Here is a 19,283-nt window from a genome sequence, read left to right on the forward strand (position 1 = left end):
CGGCAACCTTCCCTTTTTTGGTTCCTTTCAGGTGCTTGCATATTATGTGTTAAGGATATATGTAGGAAAACTTGCTACACTATCAATAGACTTATTTTCTTTAATCCATGCAGTTATGGGCATGTTGAATTTGAGGATTGATGCTGGTGTTTCTGTAGTTCTGGATTTCTGTCTGATGTGGTTTTGAAAAGTGTCAGCAAATTCTTGCAGAAATCTTTTGTTTCAAAGTGTGGCTCATGGATATTCTCCAGGCAGAATGGCAAAACTTGTCCTGAACTTTCTCTTCTTGATTTCTGTAAAGACTGGTTGACCCTTCTTGGTTTATCTTGCATTTGAGCTATGGTGTTGGAAGAAGTCCATTCTGCACACACATAATCAAGGCCTTTCACCCAATTTCCCCATGGCATGTTCCAGCAGTGATTAACTATGGCCACTTCAGGCACAACCCACATGTGGCAGCTGTGGGTAGTGAACACGATGTTAAACATCTCCTACAGAGAGAATCATGAGACACACTGCAGTCTCATTAAGTCCCTTGTACTCTCCTATTCTTATTTTGTTCATTTAAATTCCCCTGAAGAGGGAGTCTCAGCTTTCCAGAAGAGAAGAAACACTGGCTTCTTACTGAGCAACAGCTGAAAGCTATCATTTTTAAACTTATTATTTCTTTTGACATTGAATGCTTACACTGGAAGACACATTTTTCACTACAAACTATTTCTATTTTGCTTTGTAGAGCAAAAGAAATGATTAAAGCAAAAGCTATTCCCAGTTTACAATCACTTCTTCAAGATGGTAATAATAATTGACCTTAGGCTAATCTCTATATAAATTATATTTGAAATTGTGTAAGTTGTAAAGAAGCACAGACAGTCCCAACACATATTTTCCAAGAGAAAGTTATGTCAGATTTCACTAAGACATGGAATGAAACTTGCTTTGGTTCTTAAATGCTAGTGCCCTAAACAGAAATCAAAACAGAAATCAGGCACTTGTGTCCCATATGTTACAAATATGATGTTTTGCTAATCATTAACAAGAAAAGTATTATGCTTAATCTGAGTTTTGGTTTTTTTTTGTTTTTTTTTTTTTTTTTCAATTACGCTATGGAAGAGAGCAGCTGAAATAATAATAAAACTTTGTACTTGCAGGGAACTTTCATCTGGGAATATCAAAATAATTTATAAGCCTAGCTAAGTCTATCTTGATATTTTCCTAGGATACTGCTTTCCTGTGGCAATTGGTAAGCCAGTAATTTTGCCCTGGTTTAGCAGAAGGGAGAACTGGGGCACAGAAAGGGTAAACAACCCATGCAGGGTTACTGCAGCAGATCACGGAGGGTCAGCCAAGATCCATGCACACAGAGATGGGGTTTACACAATGGGTTTGGGTTACATTTTGGTTTCTTATGGCAGGGAGCTTCTCACTGCCAAGAGCCTTTCCCCCAACAGTGTGGAATATCCAAGACCTAAGGATCTACCTCTGGGTGCTAACTATTTTACTCCCTCTCAACCCCATTCATTCACAAAAGGTCACTCACCAGGTTCCCTTCAGATGTCCAAGCCCCTCTCTTCCTCATGCCAGGAGATTGAGCTCTGCAGCAGGCACCGCCCACCCCTAGCAAGGAGCCCAGCTGGAACATGGAGCAGCTGAGTGAGGGACTCCCAAACACCCATTTACAGGGCCAGCAAAGATGCACCTGCTGAAAGCATGGACCATCTTCTGGTTTCAAGTAAGCATCCTGAGGTACCTGGAGAACAGCAATCCTTCAGCTGTAAGTAATGAAGGCCCACCTCCTGCTGCTAAATCCCTAGCTGAGAAGAAAGGGTGAAACCTCCTGACCACTTGACTGTGGGACCACTCTAGGGATTTCATCAGTCACTTGAGAAGCATCTTCAAGGATAGGTGGTGGCTCTGATCTGTGAGATCTTCACATGTCTCTCTTGTTCCAAACAGCTCCTTTCTGTCTGAAGCTGCAAATATATCTTCTTTACAAGAATATATTTTCACAGGCCGTAAATCAAACTACTCTTCTTCATTGAGGGAGAAATGCCCCATATTTCATGGCAGAGAGCTTGTAAAAGCACAAGGGTACTTCCCGAGCTAACCCTGGGTCTCTGTGGATGGTCTGGGCTGGACCTGAAGCAGAGGCTGCATTGTGCGCTCTGGATAGAGGAATTTTCCTGTTGTGCTCATTTCTGCTGCCCATGTGAAATCTAACGCGAAAACACCAACTGGGAAACATAAATCTATATGTTTATAATTAACCTTTAGGTGGGTGCCAATGCATAGTCTTATGGACACTTGCAAGAAGATTATAAACTTTATTTGTTCAGTTTTATGTGTTGGGCAGAAATTGTTTCACTCAAGGGGGGAAAAGAAGAACTCTGCATTGTAGCTCATTGTCAGTCACACACAAGGATTATGATTTTTTTTGACATAGGTTCCAATAATATTTTTAAAAAAGCACCTTTTTCCTTTCCAGGATGCAAACTTTAGGTGTTTAATTGTAGGAATATCAGGGATTTTCCGTCCCATGCTGTTCCTTTTGTTTCAATATCTCCCCTCTCCTCGAGTACTACCTTCTTGCTATAATTTATAGCTGAGATACTTGGGCAGGAGGCACAGTTCAGAAAGCACAGTGTAAAGCTCTGGAAACCTGGCAGAGCGTGGGAACTGCTCTGCGACACCAGTACTTTTGTGTGATAAATGAGCTGCTCAGTCAGGTAAGGAGGCACTTGAAATTCTTATGGAAATAAAAATTTGCCTTTAAAAATCTGGATTTAGACCACACATCCCAGTTATATGAGATCTAAAAACAGAAGATAGCTTTTGTTTTCTTGGAAGGTACCATGCTGCTGATCCAGAACTGAAACAGCACTACTCCACCAAAGAAAAGGCAAATCAGGTATCTGCATGGCTTGTAGTCAGGAACAATCAGGGGAGTATTTATTTTTTATTTTTTTTACTATTATCTTTGTTTTTCCAGTGATTCTGTTCAATTAACATGACTAGATGTACAGATCCCAATGTCGTTACTGGATTCCAAAAAAAATAAAAATAGCAGGTGCTGAGCAGATTTGCAGATCTTCCAGCAGTTTTATTCATAAATGAACTCCAACTTCAAATACACCCAAAGCAAACACATGTACAGAAGGCTTAAATTCAGATGTGTTGAAGGAATTCCAGTTCAGGACACTTTATTAACCTCCACATAACTGACTGTGCTTTAGCTCTGCACATGTTTTGATTTGTCACTGTTCAAAAAAATCAACAGCGCATGCAGATCAGATGCCTGGTTGAAATATTTTGTGAAAGTGAATGATCAAAAGCGGGTCAAATGCCTCATTCTATCTTGCTCAAACATGTTCAGAATTATTCATAGCATTTGGTTAACTTTATTAATGCTTTTTGTCTTTTATTTTTTCTAAAATCTCTGTAAAAGGACATCATAATCTGTGAATTCCAGGACGCAAATATGGACATACACAAATTAATTGCTAGTTATGATGTGCATGAAAAACTGACAAACCAGTATATTGAAGAAAGTAATTTCATGGGTTGTTACTTGCTTGAAGAGCATTTATTAAGGTATGAAACTGAGATGTTTGGTTAAGTTAGAAGGAAAATTCTCAAGCAAAATGAATAATGCAGAATCTTACCTTGTGGTAGCTGAGACAAGGCTTTGGTGTGAAGGTCCACATTATCTGGGGTTGTATGTATTAAAAGTATCATTATAGTCTGGCTTTTCTTCAGCAGTTGATTGTGGCAGTGAAGGACAGAAATGTCGTCTTTGGACTTTTTCTTAATTTTATTCTCTTAATGAAAATTCAGCCAATTTGTAAATAATTTAGCTGCTGTTGATCACAGATTTACACGATTTTTCAGCATGTGTGGAAAAGTACCTTGAACATCTACCTTTAATTGTCTTAGGAAGAATGTAATTAAAACCACATACTCTATAATGAACAATGTCATTTTAAATCAGAAAGCTTTCATATGTCTTTGATTCTTTTACCATTACATGTTTTTCCTTGAAATCTTCTATAATTTATGGGAAAACACTAGTCCTTTGTAGAATGACATGGAACTGGAATTTTATAATCTTTCTAAGTACTATTAAAATTATTTCTCACAATTGTTGTTTCCTTTAGGATGATTAAATGTCCTTATTATCATTGTGTCTCATATTCATACCAAGTGTCTGTGATAACTTGGTTGGCAAGCAATGCCTTTTATGGGAATTTTTTTGTTTGTTTAGTTGTAGTCTCACATTTCATGTGGATGATACATCTTGCCCATATTTTTGACCAATGTGTATTTCTGTTTATATGCATATATTTGGCACTGATTTTTAGTTTGATGATCGCTGAATGTGTGGTAAGACTAACTACTTTCTCTGTTTCTTTTGACTTGAATCTTTAAAAAATTTATTGTACTTCAAAGTGACTAACATTTGTTTTTTGTTTAGAATGAAGTTTTGAGCCAACTTTTTCTTTTCCCCCTTCTCTCTCTTCCCTGCCTCTCCTCCCCCAACCTGTCTGCCTAATACCTGAGCCATTTAACCATGTGATTAATGTAAAATAAAGATCACCCAGGATTTCACTGTCTGTAAGATGAATAATACTCCCCAAACATAATATATTTGGAGACTTGCTCTTCACATGTGGTGGGGTTTTTTTTCTTTTTTTTTTCTTTTCTTTTTTTTTTTTCTTTTTTCCTTCCTCTGAGTGCACTGTCTGATCTATACATGAGGGACTAGTGAAACTAACACTGTTCCCTGCAAGGTTCTAGTTTGATGATAATTTTATTTTTAGGGCATTCTTATTGATATTGGCTAGCATTACTCATAGCCTTTAATCAAAAGGAAGAAGTGATAAAGACATCTTTACGATAAGCCCTTATGTGATAAGCATGAGAAATATGGAAAAAGATTAAAGACCTAGTATCTTGGCCTCAGAGAAAAGAGTCTTTGTCCTGTTAAAAATAAAATTGACCAGATGTGCTCATTTAGGCATGGCAGCTCTCATTTTCTCATCAAACACATCACTGGTTAGGCTTTTAAAATCAAAACCTGAATTTTTACTTAAGAATTGGCGTTCCCATAATCTTTCTTACACTGCTGTGTGACAGAGTTATGGAAGACACTGCAGCTTGTACGTTTTTTTCTGCAGGTGTATAGCCAACACAAGCTGGCAACTAAATATGTCCTACAATTCCTCACTGCATCAAGTGACAAGGTTTGTCCCTTTCTGGCCTGTTCCTGTCCATGAACATCTTTGTAGTTGCACTGAAGTGAGGCAGGTAGAAAAAAAAGAAACAACAAACAGCTGTAGGTGCGATTGTCATATCACTCAACCTGTAAAATCACTCAGCCTCTACATCTATTGCTTTCAAAGTGCCTAAAGAGTTAAAAAAAACAAACTTATAAAAATTAAAGGGAAAAAAAAAAAAAGTGAAATACCAACCAGGCCACCTGCCCCTCCAGCACTCACCCACCGGGCGGCATATGCTTGACACTGTTTGAGGATGAGGTTCATCAGAAGCAACAGCATCTGGCAGGGAGGATTCTTCATTTACACATTCAAGGTTCATGCGGTTAACCGAGCTCTTCTACTTCAGGGTCAGACACAGCTTGTGGGACCATTTTCTCATTAGGTTTTACAGTTTAGAGGAGACTGAACATATTGGTCTGCAGGACTGCTGAGAGGTTAAATTTGAGACTGGGATTTTAATAGGAATATTTGCATACAACTGTGTGCTCTGCAACGAAGACTTATTTTTCATTCACCCAGGCAGCTGACTGTGTAGGTTTCTACTCTAAGTACAGAGAAGAAAAGGGAAAGTTCTAAGAACTACACATCAGGACAGCAAGAAGCATCTGGACAAATCCAAAAATAAGAATTTTGGTTATGTACCAGGCACTTATTTCATCACTTTGACTGTATTATGCTGACACTCAGTGATTTCCCATCCTCTTCTACATTTTTGAAGCAGAACCACAACCCTAGGAGAATATATATCATTAAGTCTTTTTTTCCCCTGTTTTTTTTATGCAACCATTGTCTGCTTTTGAATGCTCTTTAGGGGAAGTAAATCTATCCTTCAAATGCCGTTTTCCATAGGGTACAACTGTTCTTTCTTGTCTATCAGGAAACATTACTGGTTTTTGCTGGAAGAGTTTAATGAAAGAGCTGTTTAAGTTTTACAAGTTCTTAAAAAAAAAAATTACTACTGTCAAGTGGAACCACTTTTAAAGTTCTCATATCCTAGATGGGAGTAATCGGTGTTGACAGAAAGCTTAAAGGGGTGGAGGAAATAGTAAACAGTCTTTTAAACTGGAAGATTATATGTGTATCCAAGCACCTAGCAGCTCTAATACAGATAGCTTATCTTCAAATCAGTAGGAGCAGCCACATGGCTGTACCATCTTACTGATGAGAATCCTATTCAATTTTTTGCCAAACTGCCCCAAGATTATGGAGGGGAGAGGTAGGGAGAAGGTTTTATGAATCCTTCAGCAGTATTTCACACCCCTCATTCCCAAATGATGGTGGAAGAACTGATGATGGCCTGTGATGCCACAGGCCATGCTCATTTCTGTGAATCAACACTGGAATGTCCCCACTGGTGTACTTTAAGTCCCTTCCCATCCCTCAGCTTGTCACAGAGCCACAGTCTTTCCCCTTCACCGGGCCTTGCTGCACAAAATGCATCTTTTGTGGCATGTCAGGTTGCTTGGTGGGCTGCTGCAGTCCCAGGCTGCATGTCTGTGTGATAGTTTGCAAAGGAAAAAAGGCATGTAGAACCCGTCACAAACCTACATCCAGTAACTGGCTTGACTTCTTCTGACCCATGTATGGTTAGGAACAGGGATCAGTAAAGATGAATGGTATCTTTGGTGGTCATTCAAGTACAGCAGAAAACTCCTAGGGGGCAGATGAAGCTTGTCTGGCCTCTGCTGCCTAATGACCCTTTTTCTGGAGAGTGTCACACTGAATTTGTAGTTGTGTCTCTTTGTTTAAACATTGGCTTTCAATTTACTACTTAAGCGACCCAGCCTTAAATTAGAGATGGGTCATTATTTGCCCTTCCTGATGGTAAACTGAACTGTGCACACAAACATATCAGAAACGGTTAAGGTAAAATGCTTTCTAGTCTGGCAGCCCAGCACTTTATGCTGGTGTCACTTTGCTTAACATAAACTGTCAGTGGCCATGGCAGTTAGAGAAGTTTGTCCTTATTACCTGGAAACTCAGCAAGACAGTTGTTATTTGGTACAGCACTAAGGATGGAAAACTGACAGTCTGTGATGCCCCGTTTTGGGTGCTGTGTGAGCAGAAACCAGAGTCTGTTTCCTTTTCCTGGTGCTTGGAGCAGAGACCTCCTTAGCCACTGACTATTTTCAGGCAGGCAGTAGACATCCTCCACAAATGTTCAGGCAGGGCTCTTAAGAGCCTGTGCTGACTCAAGTGAAAACAAGTAAATAGACAGGACCCTCTGGGGACACAGCCGTATTGTTTCCACTTCCTCTCAGGCTTCCTTAGCACTAGGGATATCAATAGGCAAAAATATAAATCTATCCAGTAGTTTTTTCCCCTTGTAGGATCTGTATCCCATTAATTTTTGTTGGCTTGAGAATATATCCACTAAATACCTCCTGGATTAAGCCCACAAAAGTAAGTATGATAGTCTTGGTTTACAAGCTAAGCAGTGTTCCCCAGGTAATCCTTTGCTTTTTTTCTCCATCACTTGCTGAAATGGAGCTACATGTAACTAGAAGGGAGCCATGTGGAATAAAACCATCCAAACTGCAAAACATGCTGCTGTTAGGAGTATGAAGGTTGGGCTGAAGGACCTAAAAACCCCTAATTTACTGTAGATAACAGACTGCTTATATTGCTGCATGCATTCAACATTTTCCAGCAGTTATGAATTTTCTGGCTGATACACAATTTCTGTTGTTGCATAAAGGATTGCGATAGAAAATCAAGACTAAGCCAAGCTGGTGGAGTTTAATTCACTACTGGAATGTTTCTTCTGATGTGTAACTATCCTCCAAAATCAATCCTCTATGCTTATCTAAGTCACATCTACCACTTCTGACCCCCTTCCAGCCCCCACATTTAAATGGGAGAGTGATACTATTCTACAGTCAGAAATGTTTGTAGGTGGGGGTTTTCTTTGGCCTCCTTATATTTACTTGTTTGTTTCCTTATAATGTCATGGTTCTGCTTGGAAATATGTTTGGCTACACTGGAAGAGTATCCATTGCAATTTATGCTTCCTGACCTTTTGTGAAGCTAAAATAAATTGCTTTTTGGAAAGAAACCAGAGGCTCTCCTCTCTGTTCCCTTCAAAGAAATCTGACCTTGCAGTTGTTTCTTATGGAGACAGTAGAAGCTTCTTTGAGCTAGAGAAAAGGAAGCAGGAAAGGGTAAAATTTTCCTATGCTGACTCTTTTTCTTTTTATAATTCAGATATTCCTTGATGGACACAGGGTTTTTCAAACCTTTTCTCTTATTGACAGGGCTGCTTTGCCTGTCATGCCTTATGCACTTAACTCCTTGTTGCTTTAACTGAGTATCTGGCACCCCCCAGCCACTGTGCACGTGCACACTCTCCTGGAGCTCTGATGTGGCTGCTGCTGTTCCTCGTTCCTCTAATGCATAGCCAGAAAGGATGAGAAGCCATACACAGATCAGACAGAACTAATGAACTAAGTGTCTGCAAGCCCCTCATACAGCCTTGCATGAATTCTTGGAGATACTCTCCCAGCTGCAGGTGTCATGGGCTGGGAGTTGAGCTGCAAGTGCTGTACAAGTATTGCATAGGAAACGGAGGAAATAAATTTTGCCAGCTGATGAGGGGTCATCACTCTGGCACTTTTACAGTCTCGGTGATCACAGAGAGGCAAGCACTGCATCAGCCTGCAGCCTGTGCTGTTCAGGGGAATTGCTGGAGCCTGCAGGTTCTGGTGCTGTCCCCGATAAGCTCTGATGTCTTCTCTGAGCATCTGATTTTAGCTCCAGCTTTTCCCAGGGAGTGCTCAACCCTGTCCAGGAAAGAAAGTCAGCTGACCTACATATGTAACCTTTTGCTTTTTCAGACTAGGCATGTGTGTTTGGAAGAAAATGACAGGCTTAGGAGAGCAGTGACCATGAAGTTCTCAATCTTAACCATGTGCCTGTCTTATCAAAGTCTGATGCTTAAGGTTGTGTAAAGTATTTTTAAAGTACTCTCTAAAGTGAGTAAGTAATGATCCATGCTGCACATTGTTAGGGAAAACAATGTCATTGGAAGAGATCAGGAAAAGTTTCTTTCTGACAATTCTTTTTAACAATGTGATACAATTTATCTCAAATTTGGGGAACAGTTAGGGGCAAAGGGAGAAACACCCCTCCCTTTGGTTAACCTTGCTCGGGAAATGTGAATCACTGAACTAAATAAAGTTTATGAAAGATGCTCTGAAAATACTATGCTACGCCCTATAATTCAGCCAAGGAGGCGGGAAAAGTAAACATCAAAAGTCTCTGCTTTTTTTATGTTGCTTCCTGGCACATTTCTCTTCCCCCACTTCCCCCTCCCTCCTCCCCATCCTCTTTCTGGTTTTGTTTCATCTCTTCCCCCCCCCCTCCCCCTTAAAAAAAATCCTTTTCATTTTGAAAAGCTGGTATCATAATTTTAACAACAATCTTGTTGTCTACAGATGACAACAATGAGAAATGCCAAAGGAGAAGCGAGTCCTGTAGGGACCCAAGGACAACAAAGACAGTTTTCAACATTTTTATTAGGACCTCATGATGTACAGATGAAAAATTAAGTTCAGAATATGAACTGCTCTTCAGATGGTGCCGTTTAAGTCTGGAGGATGTTAACATTCCTGCTGCATGACAAAGGTCCCCCACCCCCTGTGTCGATACTCATCCTGCTCAAAGGGGCAATAACATCCAAGGGTGAATAGGCTGGGCACCAATTCCTGCTTGAAGGCTACTTTCACAGACTTCTCTTGGGATTTCCTAGCATCCCCTTGCCAGGGGCAGTCTGCCCTTGAGGGCTAGGCTGTCTAGCTCTAGCTCTTTGCAGTGCTCCAGCTGTTTCCCCATTTACACACATTTGAATGTATGCTTTGGCAGAGAGGATTATTAGTGGTAGAGGAGAAAAAGCAGCAGGAAAGTACCTGTACCTAAAGCATGGAAGCAGGGGTTTCGATGCTGTTTGAACAGCCGCTTGTGTAGTCAGGTGACATCATGGGAAAAGAGTGTAGACTGTTTGTATGGTCAAATCCAACTGTGGTACCCCTGTGCTGGCCTGTGTGGATATTGGGAGCTGGCAGTGGCACGTGGTGGCACAGTGACAGAGGGCACTGGGATGCCCTGGGCTTGTTCCCCCAATGCTTGGGGCAGCTGAGTGTGAAACCCATCCCTTCAGTGTCTGGCATTCCGCCTTACCTGTTTAACAGAAGTTTAGCAGGGGGAGCATGTGTGGTTCACTTGAACAATGTTCCTCTGGAGCATGCCTGAATCTGCCCTATTCTCCTAACCATGAAGAAATCAGCAAAAGAAACTGAACTGTCTTATTTTCCTGTCCTTCCTAAGAAGACATACTGCTGGGGGGACCAGTGCTGCTCTGCCCTCTCCTTGGCCCTGACGCACGCCTTGTGGGAAGCTCAGAGGGGTTGGGGCCTGGAGGTGTGCAGCTGCCTGGGCTTTGCAGGGAGGTAGCAGCTCCCTCTGCCAGGGAGGCACAAAACCAGCTTGCCATCTGCTTTTCCATCTCTGTTTTGCTGTGTGACCCCTTGCCCCGCCTTGTAAAAACAAATATGCACAGCCTGACTTCCAGGTGCTCTTACTGGTTAAAGGCCCATGGCAGCAGATGCAGCCAGGGGAGGGCTGGGGCCTATGGCAGGATGGGGAGGGAAGGAAAGGGGGTTTTCTCCCCAGGCTGCTGAGCTCTGCAGCCACTATTTAGCCTGAGGGCTGGACTAGCACGCCTGTGGCTCAGGCACTCCCTATGGAGCACTAATGACCTTTTGGGTCTGTAGCTTCACTGTCCCCAGACCTGGTGCTTTTCCATCTGGTTCCTGCTATTCCCTTAAATCCCTGCTGGCTGTTTAATAGCAGTCAGGGAGTTCCAATGATGCTGAGGTCACTTTGACTCACCAAATGTCACTGCTTCTAAACTGGAACCAGACTGGGTTGAGGGTTGTGTTTCTGCTGGGGGGAGCAATGACAAAGTGTCCTCTTGACTCTTCACCAGATGTTGATCATGAGCCCACAGCCTGAGCTCAAGGTTTACTTTGTGTGAGGGTCAGTCTCTGCAGTACATTTATGAACATGGCCCTGAGTGGACTGCTTTTCTTTAGATGTGGGTTTTATGTCAAAATCCTCATATATTTTGTAGGGTTTTTTTTCTGTTGGTGTGTATTTATTGTTTGTATGTACCTGAAATTGCCTGATGTCCCCACCCTTTGAATCACCCTGTCTCTGTGAGGAATATGTCTGAGTGCTCAGTAGCCCAGCATGAGCAAAGAAACTTCTATATGTCTTTAAGGTCAGTGAAAGCTGAAAACAGAGGATTTCTGACAATTGCTTGGCTTGAAGATCTCCTGGTAGAGAGACCAAAGCTGTGGCCAGTTAAGTACTACTGAAACAACCCCCAAGCTTGGCTGTGCCTCACTCTGTGGCTCTGGCTCCATTGTGCCGCCAAGGAGCAGAGCCTTATGCCAGGAGAGCTGCCTCAGAGACTGCTGAGCAGCAGGGCACTGCTCTGGGTCTGTGGAGAGAAGCCCTGAAGCTGCCCTTCAATGCAAAGCTTGAGTGATTTGCTGAAGAAGTGGTTATGCTGCTCTTCTAACCCCTCACCTTTTTTCTATTTTTTTTTTCTTCCTCTCTGCCTAAGAAAGTAATGGGGGGAAAGTTTGTGAGAGAATAGTGTTTGCTGATCTTGTGCAAAGCATGGTGACAAATGATGGCTGGAGAAGCATGACAAGGCATGTAAACTTGTGCTAATGGAAACCTGTGTGCCAGCTGAGTGTTTACTCAGGCCTGTCATTATCAACAGAGACCCCTTTACAAGTATTGTTTGTAGTAACAAGTGCACCAAGAAGGAGAATGTGGCTTTGAATTCTATGTATTTGCCTCTTTGAAAGAAATAAAAAAAAAAAAAAAAATTAAAAAAAAAAAAAAATTACCCCTTTTCTACATTGAATAATGGTAATAATTTTTTTATGTCTGCATATTTTGGATTTAATCAGCCTACTTTTTAGAAATCAAACGTCCTCTTAATTGCATTGTTCTCATTGGTACTGCTGAACATGTTACTGTACCAAGTGTAAGTATCCAGTTTGTCACCTGCATCTTTTGATATCCCTGGCTGAAGCAGGATCAAAAAAAGAAATGGACAGCAGTGTCTCAATGTTTTTTTCTCTGCAAAGCAAGAGGTAAAAGAGGTTGTTGAACAGACTGCCACACTTATTCTTGTGGCTTTTCAGCAAAATGTTTCTCAACTAAACAAACACTAAAGTTAATTTTGAATACAATTCATTGATTTGCAGCTATTTAGAAAAAATGCATACGAATTCTTAAACATGGCATAAACAAAGTGCTAAATCTTATTTCAAGACTAGATAACAAGGGTAGCAAACTTAATCTACATCCAGCAGTTTTGAATAGCATCCAAGGTTTGCCTGCTGGATCTCCTGAGCTGCATCATGGAGAAATGAGTGTGTGATGGCACACACCGGAAATTTGGGATTGGTCTGTTTCTGATTCCACTCTGGCCTTCTGAGACTTCTAATTTCATCATGCCTCAGTGTCTTTTACTTTAAAAAAGCTTCAAAAAATCCACACTCAGCAGTGCTTTCCTCAAAAAGATATTGCGAAATTTAATTGCTTTAAAATTCTTGGGGAGAGTTTTGGAGAGAAGATCCCCTTGAAGACCTGCATCTGCACAATGAAGCAGGGATTGGCTGAAATGGTGAACATGGCCAATGCAGTGCTCTTTGAGCTGAAAGAGGAGTCCTGCCACAAATGTTGTCTCTTATTTTCTGGTTCACTGGTCTTCTACCACAGATAGCTGCTGTACCAGGGTACCAGTAACGCCCCCTGCACATCTTGGTAGAGCTGATTTAGGGGCAGGCCCAGATGTGTTTGGGGTATGCTCGCTCACCAGCCAGACCCCTCCTAGATGTAACTTAATTCCCAAAGCTGCAGCAGAAACTGTGGGGAGGCAATGCTGCAGTCTGTTGTCCGAGATAAAGTTTTAATCTCTCCTGTTTCCCTTGGTACTCCTGCTGGCTGGGCACACAGGAAAAAAATTCAAGTTTATGCATCTGGCATTTTTGTGTAGCCTTGGGAGGACCCTGCTTACCAGGCTCTGCTCTCTAATTCAATAGAAACAACACTCAGATTGTGAGCCTCTCAAGAGCTTAACTCCCTGTTACTTGGAAAAAAATATCTGCATCAGGTCCTCTGCAGCTAAGCTTTTAGGGCTGACTGTTGAAGGAGTCTAGGAGCTAAAGTGTAAAAATCTGCTCCTGGAAAGAAGTGGAAATGGAAAGAAATAATACATTTGAGTACATCAGGAAGAGAATGTGCAAAGCAATTTAAGCCAGAGCAGTTTAAGCATTGAACAGTGGATGGTGGAAGATTTGCTGTCACGTGTTACCATTTTTCTTTATCAACTTGAGAAGTGAGCAAATTGCTGGTATTCAGTTCAAAAAGTACATGCCCAGACTTCTGCAGACTATGACAAACTCTTTCAGATGCTACTGACTCCAGAATCCAAACTGTACAAGTTTCATCACTGCTTAAATTCTGAGCCTGCTAGCAACGTGCTTGACAATGTTTCCTGGACAGAGCAGGCAGTAATTAATCGGTTTATACATGTTTACACTGGACAGAAACTAACCCCTTGTTAGAAAGAACCATACTTGAAAATAGTTGTGACAAAAAGCCTGGGCTCAAAGAAAAACTGCACCTTAAATCACCTAAACAAAATGTCTCGTTTCCTTTTGCTTTCATCAGGAGGTATCTTTACATGAAGTATCTTGCCAAGATCCCCTGGTTTCTGTGACTCAGAGCTGTGGGTCAGCAAGCAGCATAAATGCACCAGCACTGCTCCCTGCCCAGGCCAGGCAGCCTGCCCTGACACAGGATATGGTGTCAGGGTGCCTTATTCCCTGCATGTGGGTCCAAGTGCCCTGTGCCTCCAAATGGCCCAGCGATGGAGAGGCAGACAAACCTCACTTGGGGACCTGGCCATGGTTCTCAGTTATGCTGCAGAGACACCCTTGTAAGCACAGCCTCAACTCCCTACTCTTGCTCCACCGCACTCCCTGAGCTGCTTTGACAGTCCAGAAGAACAGAACATTGCAAGGCACCTTCCATAGCCAAGAACATTGCAAATGACAGCCCAGCTTTATTAAGAAGATGTGCTTTTCTAAACGTGCTTCTGCTGAAAGGTTAATTTTGTATTAGTTACTATCCAGGAGAGAAATTATGTCATCAGTGTACAGCTATTAATTTGTCTCTAGAAGGGTTAAAGCAAAGAAAACTCTGGGTCATTAGAAAGGAATAATTCCTTTATTTGAAGCACACATGAAACTGGAGTCCGGATGGCAAAGGAACAAAGCCTCATTCTTTCATCTGCATTTGCTGAACGCCTTGGTGTCTTAGATAAAGGACAAGTATCTACTAGTGGATTAACATTATGAAAAAGTCAGGATTAAAAAAAATAAATAATTCTCAGTGAGGCTGTGTAATTGAAACTCCAGAGCAGTTCAAAAGCTTAGGCCAGTAAGCTCCTGGCCACCGGCTAATTCATGTATTTTATGACAAGAAGGCAGAATGCTAATTAACAGAACAGCATATGGAGGGGGAGAATGAGAGGGCTGCATGGATATTCAGTGACAACCATCTGAACTTCAGAGGCAGTACAGAGGGCTATTAATGCACTCCCTTGTCCTGCCTGAGAGTGCTGACCTCACTTCTAATCCTGCCCCTCCAGGGTACTTAATTTCCAGCATTGCTCAGCCCAGTCAGGCCTGTTTAACAGTTTCTTTTCTGAGTCAGTCTCTTTGAAGAGGCCCTATTTTCTGTTCAGGGACATGAAAGAGATACTCATGTTGATTATCAAAGGCGCATGTGCTCCAAACCACCAAATGTCTAATGCCCAGGGGAGGTAATATTATCTCTGCCTTCAACATTTACATCCTCCCCGCCAAGAAAGACGTGGTGGTTAACTAGCACATCTTTTTCCCTTCCTACTAATTTTACATGAGCTATTATTCAGAGGGGAAAATTAACTAATTCTTCAGCTTGTAGGTCATGCTAGGGCAGCACTCTCATCTAGATTAAAAGGACTGTGGACTGGTGCAAAGTCAGCTGTGCTGTTCCTTGGAGCCAGACAGGTTTATGTATGGTCTTTTTGCTACATTGCACCGATGAAGTTTCACTGCAAGTCTGTCCAGTGACTGCAAACCTTAGCCCAACCCCACAGCTGGAGGGCTGGCTACCCCTCACCTACTCCTGCTTCTGGAAGGAGTCTGTTCCACCCCCTAGCTGCCAGGGTGAAGATCAATCAACATCTGCCTGCTCACTGTGGTAGGGAAAAAAAATCTCTCCTGAAGAAGGAGCTCTTGGGCATTTACCTTCTGATGAAGAGGGAAGGCCTCTCTACCAAGCAGTCATAGTTGCCTGAGCTTTTAACCCAGGAATCCTTGAAATTCCACTGTGGGCAGGTAGAGCTCAGAGACGAAAAAAAGGGGAAGCAATTTCAACCTTAAATTAAACTATTGCTCAGGGTTTATTTCTATAATGTTTCCCTACTCACCAGCTGAGGAACTTCATCTGATGCAGGGTAGCAGAAAGAGCTGTGGCTCAGCATAATTGCATAAAGCACTGATGAATGGCACCATTGCTGAAACTCATCTCCTGAAGCCAAAGTGATCATGCATGTGCAGCAGAAGGTCCTCCCTGATGCAGTGATTCAAGTCTTGTCCCACCATGATCCTCACTGTACAGCAGCTATACTAGGCATGCATGTATATATCATGGATTCTGGGGTCCGGACTCCATGGCTCAAGAGGTCTCCTTCAGCACAAAACCAGAGAGTTTTTTCTTGAGATGGGAATTGAATCCTAACCTTTCACCCTGTGTTTCTCTGCACAACTTCCCACCCATCACTCTTAAGGTACATTCTGACTTCTTAGATGACAAAAATAAGCAGTCTCAGAATGCTGGAGGAAGCTGCCTAGCTGAAGTTTAGCTGGATCAGCATTTCTTCATCTTTTGCCCATTTTAAGATCTTAGAAAGAATATTGCACTTGCTGAATTTTTTTATTTGAAAGATCCACACAAATTCATAGTAAGGGATTCCAAGATACTGTGTGCACTGATAATGAAAACAATGTAGATAAGGTCTTTTAGTTTAAAATTTTTACGTGGCAACATTTTGAACTAAGGGGCTTTGAGTTGAGAAAAATGGATCATTTAAGCATCTAGACAGATTTAAGGCAATTTAAGAGTCAGGTACTCTCTTTTGAGCTGAATACTAAAATGTCTGGTGAAGGGTATCAAATCTCTTTTCAGTGAAATATGGCCATGTGAGTTTTATAACATTTTACAAATGTATTGTATCAGGACACTGACTAAACACTTAGAAACGTGTTGTTTTAACAGTGTCTGAAAGTGGAATGAACATGACCTCCTGCAATACTGATGGATCTATTGTGGGCAGCTGTCATCTGTTGGATTTTCCTTTTACAAAGATGTCAATGCACGTGCAATATCTCGTAATTATTGCAGTGGAGCACACACAAAGGACTTCTGGCAATAGGAGTATCTGATCTGCACGTGTTCTTGCTGCAGTGCCAAGCCTGGGGAAGTTTTTCTGCTGCTTACTTGTGGACCTGCTCTTCCTACATGCAAACTTTAGATATTCATTCATTCTCTGTAAGAGCTGACCCCAAGTATTTTTGAGGTTTTTCACAAAAATTATTTTGACTGAAAGAACAACACTTAGGCCAAGACTTTCAATCCTTTGCTGTGTTTTTGCTTTTGCCCTTTATCTGGCATGCACAATACAGATAAAAGCCTCCTTTGGCACTCTTATGTGGTTTTCAGCTCCATATTGCTAACAGCTAATGAGTAATCCCTTCACTACTGAATTGCTAATGAGTTTCTGCTAGGAAACACAGAAATAACATGTAGGAGCAAATGTTCATGATGTGCGTTCAAAAAGTGCTTGGATTTGGTCTTCTAGAAGAAGACCAGAATCCAGAAGAGGATTCAGCAGTGTTTTTCCTCAGTCTTAATTAATCCCAGAATGAAAAAACACCGAGCTGTGTTCAGACAGTTCCGTTATGATCAAGACCTACTTTATTCAATAGAGCGTTGGCTATTGAATAATACATAATAATACACTTTGTGATGACTGGGCTTATTTTGCCAACACTTAACTCTGGAACAAAGGGCAATGGCAGTGGTGTATGAAAACGTGGGTAAAAGCCCTTTACTGATGAGATCTATGCTGGACAGATAAAGAACCCAGGATCCTTGATATAGGAGGAAAAAAAAAAGGAAGATTGCAGTTTTATCTTGATTTGGAAACCAAGTGTTCTGGCTCATCACCAGCATCAGACTTCTGCTCTTTTATGCTTCAGCCTCTGGAAAGTCCAGCCTTGGACTGAGGCCACTGGGTAATAACTGGAGACTGCCATTAATCCAGAAAACAGGAGGAGCTGACATAATGGCAGGGCTAGAGAGCAGACGAAATGAACCTCTGTTCCTCAATTGTGACTTGGAGGGAGCCATGGAAAGAGCTAGCAGATCGTCCAGTCTCATGCTGAAATCAGGGCAGGCTGAACTGAATATCAAATGTTGGCTTTAAGTTCCCAAAAATCCCATTTCTCATTCAGGCCATTGGTCTTTGTTGTAGGATGTTCTTACATTTCAAACATTACTTGTTCCAAGGTGAGTAGCTTTATCTCATTTAAATTTTATATGTTACAAGTAATACCAAATGTTGTCTGATCCAGCTTATTCCTCCTGTGCCCTCCTGTGTATATAAACTCTGAATACTTTATGTAACAAAAAAAATTAAATGCTTTAGCAATTTATCTTGATTTGATTATTTTAGACTAGCTGTGAATTAAGCTGTTAATATATTTAACTCTTACTCTGGAAATGGCAGAGCTATAATGAAGAAGACTACATTTGCAGCAGGATTGCCAACAACATATGTGTTTGCTCTTGTCATTTGACAGAAAATTAAGAGTTTTTGCAATAGGCAAGCTGTGCAGCTCTGATTAGCTTTATCCAGTTATCTCAAATAATCTTCCGCATCAAGCCTGTTCAGAAAATGGAGACTTTTAAGAGGAAGTTACTAGTTTTCAGGCCTGTAGGTACATAGCAGTGCAACTCAGTAACACACCAGCATTTCCATTTCAGTGACAATGGTACCATTTTGTTGGGATCTTCTTGTGACTTATGGGGGAATTTTTCTGAAACTGTTTAATTTTGTGTTTCCTTCAATTTCAACACTCAGCTCCTGATCTCAGAACCACTGGAATCCACCAATCTTTGACCACATCCCCCAGGTATATTGGGTTGATGTCAGCCTGCTGTGAACAGGCTACATGAAAATTACAGGAATACTATGCAGACCAGACTTAATTAAAGGCTGTTAGTAAAGCGGCATTTCTAATATCCTGTGATACATACCACAATTAGACTAATATGGTCAAAATACATCCACTTTTTACTAACTTGTCATAAATCCCCTGGGCTTGGCTGTGATAGAGTTAATTTTCTTCTTAGCAGTTGGTACAGGGCTGTGTTTTGGATTTAGTGTGAGAATAATGTTGATAACACACTAATGTTTTAGAGGTTGCTAAGTAGTGCTTAGCCTAAATGAAGGACTTTCCAGTCTCATGCTCTGCCAGTGAGCAGGAACATGGGAATTTAGGGGGTAGACTGGCCAAAACAGCTGACCTAAACTAGCCAAAGTGATATTCCATACCAGAGAATGTCATGCTATAAATGTCAGTCATAAAATGGGGGGGATTTGGTAGGGACCAACCAATCACTGCTTGGGGATGGTTTGGGTATTGATCAGTGGATAGTGAGCAACTATATCATGCATCACTTGTCTTTCTTGGGTTTTATCCTCTCTCTGTGTCTCTTTTTCATTACAGTTATTATTATTGTTCTTACTATTATCATTAGTGTTATTAGTATATTTTATTTAGCTTGAACTATTAACCTGTTCTTCTCTCAACC

This window comes from Chamaea fasciata, unplaced genomic scaffold (genome assembly GCF_029207755.1).
Source record: "Chamaea fasciata isolate MVZ Bird 193981 ecotype frontalis unplaced genomic scaffold, bChaFas1.0.hap1 SCAF_1, whole genome shotgun sequence".
NCBI classification, from domain to species: domain Eukaryota; kingdom Metazoa; phylum Chordata; class Aves; order Passeriformes; family Sylviidae; genus Chamaea; species Chamaea fasciata.